This window comes from Emys orbicularis, chromosome 3 (assembly GCF_028017835.1).
Source record: "Emys orbicularis isolate rEmyOrb1 chromosome 3, rEmyOrb1.hap1, whole genome shotgun sequence".
NCBI classification, from domain to species: Eukaryota; Metazoa; Chordata; order Testudines; family Emydidae; genus Emys; species Emys orbicularis.
This window is the reverse complement of record NC_088685.1, coordinates 158,866,896-158,874,760: the sequence shown is the minus strand read 5'-3', so window position 1 is coordinate 158,874,760 and position 7,865 is coordinate 158,866,896. Positions and strand designations below refer to the sequence as shown.

The window sequence follows — 7,865 nt, the reverse complement described above, 5'->3', positions numbered from 1 at the left end:
TGTCTCGCCGGCTACACCCTCGCTGCTGCTGATTGGCCGGGGGTTGATGACATCACTCACACCCCGTGCTAACCCCGTTTCTACCGATTTCCCCTCCCCCTTTGTTGTCTACGAATATTTACAAAGATTTTAAATGATTAAATAACGGTGTTTGCAGACAACGTTCGGGGCCCCAAGGGGCGGGGCAAGAAATGACGTAGGCGTCGGCGGGAGGCTAGTGAAGGAGGACCGTTAGGTAGTTGGCTGGGGCGGGGAAGCAGCGGCGCGAGCGTTTCGCGGGATGGCCGCCCCAGGGGAGCCCGTCAGAGGGGCCCGTCAGCCCGTCACCCTCCCCGGGCAGGGGGGCGACTGAGGAGCGGAGTGAGGCGCAGAATTTGACCCCTGCGGGAGTCACCGCCTCCCCATCGCCCCTCCCCCAGACCCCGCTCCCTCGTGCCGCCCCCCGCACTGCATTCCAGACCCCCCCCTCGCTGCCCTATTCACCGCCCCGCACGGCCCCGCTTCTGCTGGCCCGGCGTGTCCTCGCCCCGTGTCCCCACCTCACCCCCCATCTGGGGTGGGGAATAATGGGGGGCACACAGAGGCGGGGGGCGGGGGGGGAGGCTGCAGAGAGTCTCTGTGATAGAGGGTGGCCATGGGGCAGGGGAGGTTGGAGGGATGCAAGGAGCCCCGCAGTGTGTGCAATGCGCTTGGCCTGCAACAGTAAAGCTCCCTCCTATCCTGGGCGGTCAGGGACTGATTTTCCAGCCTCGGAAATGGCGCTGATAACACGCGGGGGGATCGATATGTGCACACTCGATGCTGTGCAGGCATGACGTGTTGCTGTGATACTCTTATATAGCTGTATGCACGGCCCGGTTAGCTTGAGGTATATGATGCCAATGTTGCCTCTAACCAAACTCTCCCGCAGGGAAAGCGCGAGCTCCAGGTAAGTGGGGCTTTGGCTTCACAGACCCAAAGGGGATGCTTTTACAGCCAGATAAGGAACGCATGATAGTTATCGCACTGTAAAATCCTAAGTGGCGACAGAGGCCCTTGTACTTTACCCCGAGGAACCTAGGCGAGGTCAGCACTAGATCCCAGCCAGGGGTTGACCTCGCCTAGGTCACCTGGCAGTAAAGCGAGAGTGCCCTGTCTCCTCTGTGTTTTTACAATGAGTTAGGTTAACGCGCATTAGCGACGGCAAGATAAAAACACGTTTCTGTCAGTCACAGTTGAGGAAGCTGGCCTGTCAAGGGACATGGGCTGAAGCTCAAGTAGGACTGATGCTGGAGCTAGAGATGCAGTCTGGGACTCCACTGCAAATACAAACACTCTGGGCTGCTGATACAATCACTCTCTGCAGCTTCAGTGGGTTTCTTTTGGTGTGTAGTGGTTTAGTGGTTTTTGTTGTTGGTTGTTTGGTTTTTGGTTGGGGTTTGTCTTTTTTTTTTTTTTTTTTTGAGGGGGGTGGATTATTATTATTATTATTTTTGATAATGTCAAGTGTTTTCACTCAAGCTAGGCTAACTCAATAGGAGTTAACTCTGCTGTGCATATTAATCATGGCTTGTCTTTGTAAGGTGTATGTCTCTATTTGAGGCTTGCTGTCACTGCTGTGTTAGCGCCGCCCGGAGTCAGTTGGGGTAACACACTTGAGTTATACCTTGTCCTCACGCTGCAGTGAAGACAAGCCTTGAGTCTTGGAGGATTGAGATTGGTGTACATAGTTCAGATACTGTGCAGTAGCAGGGAAAGCGATCTGTTTCTAAAGAATGCAAATCTAGTTCTCTGGCAGGACACTGTCCACAAATGGAGAGGATGGGCAGCAACTAGGAAGCTAAGTCAGGTGATGCAAATATTCTGAAGTGCTGTTGCAAACCTAAACACATTGTCTTGGAACAAAATGTGCCCATTGTGTTATTGTACTTTGACCCAATGAAATATCTGTCAGCTGCTCATTAGACATACATTCCTGCAGGACTGGAAACAGAACATTTGCAATGGATATTCCCCCGCTAGGAACCTGTAGCAGTGTTCCACGGCCTGAGTTTACTTAATCTTCAGAACATGCTACAAGGCATGTTGTTTTGATCGAATACTTATTCGACAGTCCTCATGACAAGTAACAGACCACTGGTGTAATCTGGTACTGCAGTTCCTGTAATGGTTTGGGGCAGTCTGGAGAAGGGTTTGGTGACTGTGAGCAGTTTAATTTAAGGATTGTGTTATTTAGGGATTGAATGATTACTTGATTTTGGATTTGATTTGTACTCAAAATGAAAATAATCAAAATTATTCTCTTAGAGTTTTTTTTTAAACATACAGAGAACTGATTATCATATGATGAGGTGTCATGACCTATCTGCAAAGTTCCTGTAATATGATTGATACATCAAAGTTCAGAAGGAGCCAGTCAAGGTAGGTTTTTATTATAATTAATATTTATACTATGGTAGTGACCAGAGGCCCTACTTGGGATTGGGGGCACCACTTGGTGCTGTACAAACAGAAAAGGGACAATCCCTGCTTTGCAAGATTTGCAATTTAAAGACATACACAAAGGATAGGACATGTGGAGACACCGTACGAGCAAATGAATCTGGTGTAGTATAGGCACAGCTTTGTTAGCTACGTGCATTTTTTTAAGTGAGGTAGTGGTACAGTAACTCTTCACTTAAAGTCGTCCCGGTTAACGTTGTTTCATTGTTACATTGCTGATCAATTAGAGAACATGCTCGTTTAAAGTTGAGCAATGCTCCCTTATAACATCGTTTGGCAGCCGCCTGCTTTGTCCACTGCTTGCAGGAAGAGCAGCCCATTGGAGCTAGCTGGTGGGGGCTTGGAACCAGGGTGGACTGGCAGCCCCCCTATCAGCACCCTTTTCCCCTAAGTTCCCTATGCGGCAGCCACCCAGCAGGCTATCAGTTGCCAGCAGTTCAGCTGTCCCTCCCCCACTGCCGTGTGCTGCTCCTGCCCTCTGCCTTGGAGCTCTCCGGAGCCTCCTGCTTGCTGTGCAAGGTGGGGGGAAGAGGGGGCTAATATTAGGTTGTCCCCCTCCCCCCTGCTCCTGCACCCCGCTTACCCCATTTCCAAAGAGCAGGGGGACACACGACAGGGCTCAGGACGGAGGGAGCTTGCTGGCAGGGGCTGCTGTCTCAACTTGCTGATCTATTTTAAAAGGCAGTGTACTTAGAGTGGGGTCAGCGTACTTAAAGGGGCAATGCGCATCTCTCTCTCTCACACACGGTGTGTGTCTCTATCTCTGTCTGCCATGCTGTCTCCCCTCCCTCCATTCGTGCTGCCTTGTAGAGTGTGAGGCTACATTAACAACGTGTTAACCCTTGAGGGCTCAGCCGATTGCTAGTTCATCATTTAGCAGTAAGGCATTCCCTGGGAAATATACCACCATCTGACTTCACCACCTCAACCAAGCTTCACAATCATTATCGCTGTGTACCAGTATTAAATTGTTTGTTTAAAACTTATACTCTGTGTGTGTGTGTGTATATATAGTCTTTTGTCTGGTGAAAAAAATTTCCCTGGAACCTAACCCCCCGCCCCATTTACATTAATACTTATGGGGAAATTGGATTCGCTTAACATCGTTTCGCTTAAAGTCGCATTTTTAAGGAACACAACTACAACGTTAAGTGAGGAGTTACTGTAGTGAGGAAGGGAATAGGACAAGGAAAGAGGGAAAGGAGCATAGTCACAGCTTGTCACCTGCCTCGATATGAAAGCTGGGTTTTGTAGACATCATAGCAGAGGCAAGTCTTACAGAAGGATTTAAAGTAGGGCCGTCAATTAGTCGCAGTTAACTTACGTGATTAACTCCAAAAAATTAATCGTGATTAATCGTAATTTTAATCGCACTATTAAACAATAGAATACCAATTGAAATTTATTAAATATTTTGGATGTTTTTCTACATTTTCATATATATTGTATTCTGTGTTGTAATTGAAATCAAAGTGTATAATATTTTTTATTACAAATATTTGCACTGTAAAATGATAAACAAGAAACAGTGTTTTTCAATTTACCTCATACAAGTACTGTAGTGCAATCTCTTTGCTGTGAAAGTGCAATTTACAAATGTAGATTTTTTGTTTTTACATAACTACACTCAAAAACAAAACTATGTAAAACTTCAGAGCCTGCAAGTCCACTCAGTCCTACTTCTTGTTCAGCCAGTCGCCAAGACAAACAAGTTTGTTTACATTTACAGGAGATAATGCTGCCCTCTTCTTATTTCCAATGTCACCGGAAAGTGAGAACAGGCATTTGCATGGCACTTTTGTAGCTGGCATTGCAAGGTACTTACATGCCAGATATGCTAAACATTTGTATGCCCCTTCATGCTTCAGTCACCATTCCAGAGGACATGCTTCCATGCTGATGACACTCATTTAAAAAAAAAAAGTGTTAATTAAATTTGTAACTGAACTCCTGGTGGGGAGAATTGTTTGTCCCCTGCTCTATTTTACCCACATTCTGCCATGTATTTCATGTTATAACAGTCTCAGATGATGACCCAGCACATGTTGTTCATTTTAAGAACACTTTCACTGCAGATTTCACAAAACGCAAAGAACATACCAATGTGAGATTTCTAAAGATAGCTACAGCACTTGACCCAGGGTTTAAGAATCTGAAATGCCTTCCAAAATCCGAGAGGGACAAGGCATGGAGCATGCTTTCAGAAGTCTTAGAAGAGCAACACTCCGATGCGGAAACTACAGAACCTGAAACACCAAAAAAGAAAATCAATCTTCTGCTGGTGGGATCTGACTCAGATTATGAAAATGAACATGCATTGGTCCGCACTGCTTTGGATTGTTATTGAGCAGAACCTGTCATCAGCATGGATGCATGTCCCCTGGAATGGTGGTTGAAGCATGAAGGGACATATGAACCTTTAGCGCATCTGGCATGTAAATATCTTGCGATGCTGGCTACATCAATGCCATGCTCTTTTGAAAATGAGGCCCTGCGTGAAGTGCGTGCAATCTTGTAAAACAGCAGTTTGAAATAAGGGCAGCAGTGAGGATTTTCTTTTCCCTTTCAAAAATAAGTGCTTGTACACGAGTTTGCCGGGGCTCGACCCTCTCCGGGCGACGGGGAGCCACACCGACTCACTACACACCGGGGTTGGGCGCTCTGTCTGGCGGCCGGGTTCCCCGTCGGTCCGCGCTGTCCTGAGAGACACGATAAGCCCGACCCGAGCTTCGGGCGGACACCAATGTTATATCAGGGCTCAGACCCTCAGTCCAGGCTGAGCAACAGTATGAAGTATTTAGGCCCAGGCCCTAGGTCAGGGCGGGGCAACAAACGCTGGGGCAGGCGCTCAGGCCCTCAGTCAGGGCTGAGCAACAGTACCAAGTATTTAGGCCAGGCCCTAGGTCAGGGCGGGGCAACAATCGCTGGGGCAGGCGCTCAGGCCCTCAGTCAGGGCTGAGCAACCGTACCAAGTAAGCCTCAACAGGCCTGGGAGAGGGGGAGACTGCCACCCACGGGTTGGGTGGCAGGGGGGACGCAGGCCCTCCCACTCCACTGCGTCCCAGCCCGGGGCCCTAGCAGCGGCAGAAGGCCCGCTGCTTAGTCAGTGGGGATCCTGGCCGCAACACACTGACATAGGCTCTGGCAATTCTGCAGCCAGACTGGGGTCGGCTGCCCCCGGGCTACTTCCACACTCCCCCTCTGGGCCTACCCGGGGGCCGGTGTCGGCCTCGGGGGGATCCTGGACCATGGGTTCGTCCGGCCAGGTGTCGTTCGGTAGGTCCGGCAACTCCTCCGGGTAGAGGGCGCAGGGCGGGCCCGGCGGCTCCTCTGGATAGTAGGCGCAGGGCGGGCTCGGCGGCTCCTCTGGGTAGCGGGTGCAGGGCGGGCCCGGCGGCTCCTCTGGGTAGCGGGCGCAGGGCGGGCCCGGTGGCTCCCAGCGGCCGCCCCGGGCCACAGAGGTTTCCCAGCTCTGAGCTAGGCTGGAGACGTCTAGTCTCTTAGGCGGCTGGGGCCTGACTGAGTTCTGAGGGCCAGCCTTTATACTTCCGGGTCGCCGCCTGACCCCCTGAGGGGCGGGCCCAGAGCTCCCTGGCTCCGCCCACTGCGGCATCCGGATGGGCTCCTCCCCCTCTGGGGCGCCGGGGAGCCACACCGACTCACTACAGTGCTGCAAAAAAAAAGAAAAAAAAAGCGAACAGTGAGTGTCAGGTTTTCAACAAAATGCAAAATATTTTTTTACAAACATGAACTCAAAGGCTGTATGCCTGATTCGTCAGGAGAGCATCGCAGTGTTCAAGGAGTACAGTTTGAATCGCCATTTTTCAACAAAACATCCTAATTATGGCAGCAATTTAACAACTGAGGAAAGGGCAAGAAAAGCTGAGAAACTCGCCATGAACTTAAAAGCTCGGCTAAATATTTGTGCAGCAGGCTACAGTTCAGGAAGCCACTAAAAAGACAAGTTATGTTCTGGCATTTGAAATCGCTAAACAAAATAAGCCTTTTGCTGAAAGAATGCATGGTTGATGTTCCTGGCGTGCTATGCCCGGACTACCAAAACAAATTTGAGAACATTAGTTTGTCACAAAGAACTGTTACTCACCGTGTAGAAGTGATTGATGAACATTTGGCTTCTGAGTTGAACAAGAAAGCACAGGGCTTTACGTTGTTTTCGTTAGCTCTCGACAACAGCACTGACATTAAGGACACAGCACAGTTATTGATTTTTGTCAGAGGAATTGATGACAAATTTGAAATCACAGAGGAATTTTTATCAATGAAATCAATGAAAGGCACAACTAAAGGATCGGATTTATACGAGAGGGTGTCTGGCTGCCTTGAACATCTGAAGCTCCCCTGGAGTAAACTGGCAAATGTAACCACAGATGGATCGCCAATTTTAACTGGGAAAAACATAGGACTTTTAAAAAGAATTCAGGACAAAGTAAAAGAAGACAACCCTAATAAAGAGGTGATTTTTCTGCATTGTATTATACATCAGGAGGCCCTCTGCAAAAATGTCCTGGACAGCATGTTGTTCACACAGTAGTGAAAATAGTGAACTACATAAGAGCGAGGGGACTTAATCATTGGCAATTCATTTCCCTTCTTGAAGACACTGACGCCAAACACCAGGACTTACTTTGTCATACAAATGTCAGCTGGCTCAGCCTAGGAAAGGAATTGCAGAGAGTTTGGGAGATCAGAGATGAAATTCACACTTTTCTGGAGATGCAGGGGAAAGAAAACGATTTCCCTGAATTAAAGAATTCAAACTGGCTGTGTGACCTCGCTTTTGATGTGGATATCTTGTCACATTTAAATGACCTTAATGTGAAACTGCAAGGAAAGAATGTGTTTGTACACAAATTGTATTCTAGTGTGACAGCTTTCAAAGTCAAGTTAGTCTTGTTTTCAAAACAAATTAAGGACAAAGTGTTCGCTCGCTCACTTTCCAACACTGAAATACTTGGAAGTGGCGCCAGAGCAGACAGAAAAGTACAGTAAAATGTTGAGTGACTTGCACGCAGAATTTTGTCGTCGATTCTCTGACTTTGAGAAGATAGAGAAGACACTGGAGCTGGTGTCATGCCCACTGTCATTTGAATACGAGAGAGCCCGCAAGAATTACAACTGGAGCTCATTGATCTCCAATGCAATTTCAACTTGAAGGAAAAGTACAATTCAGAAAAAACTGTATGAGTTTTATGCCCCCTTGAGTGAAACAAAGTTCCCAAATATCCGCAAGGTGGCACAGAAAATCCTTGTTTTGTTCGGCTATGTGTGCAAACAAACATTTTCCCTGCTGAATTACAACAAATCTCACTACAGATCCAGTTAACTGACCAGCATCTCATCTTGGTATTGCGGATTTCCACAAC

General features: G+C 48.1%; 1 pseudogene; it reads left to right on the top strand.

The window, feature by feature from the left end:
- The first annotated feature begins 6,502 nt into the window (after positions 1 to 6,502).
- On the top strand, positions 6,503 to 7,654 carry LOC135876284 (general transcription factor II-I repeat domain-containing protein 2A-like; annotated as a pseudogene).
- Positions 7,655 to 7,865: the final 211 nt, after the last annotated feature.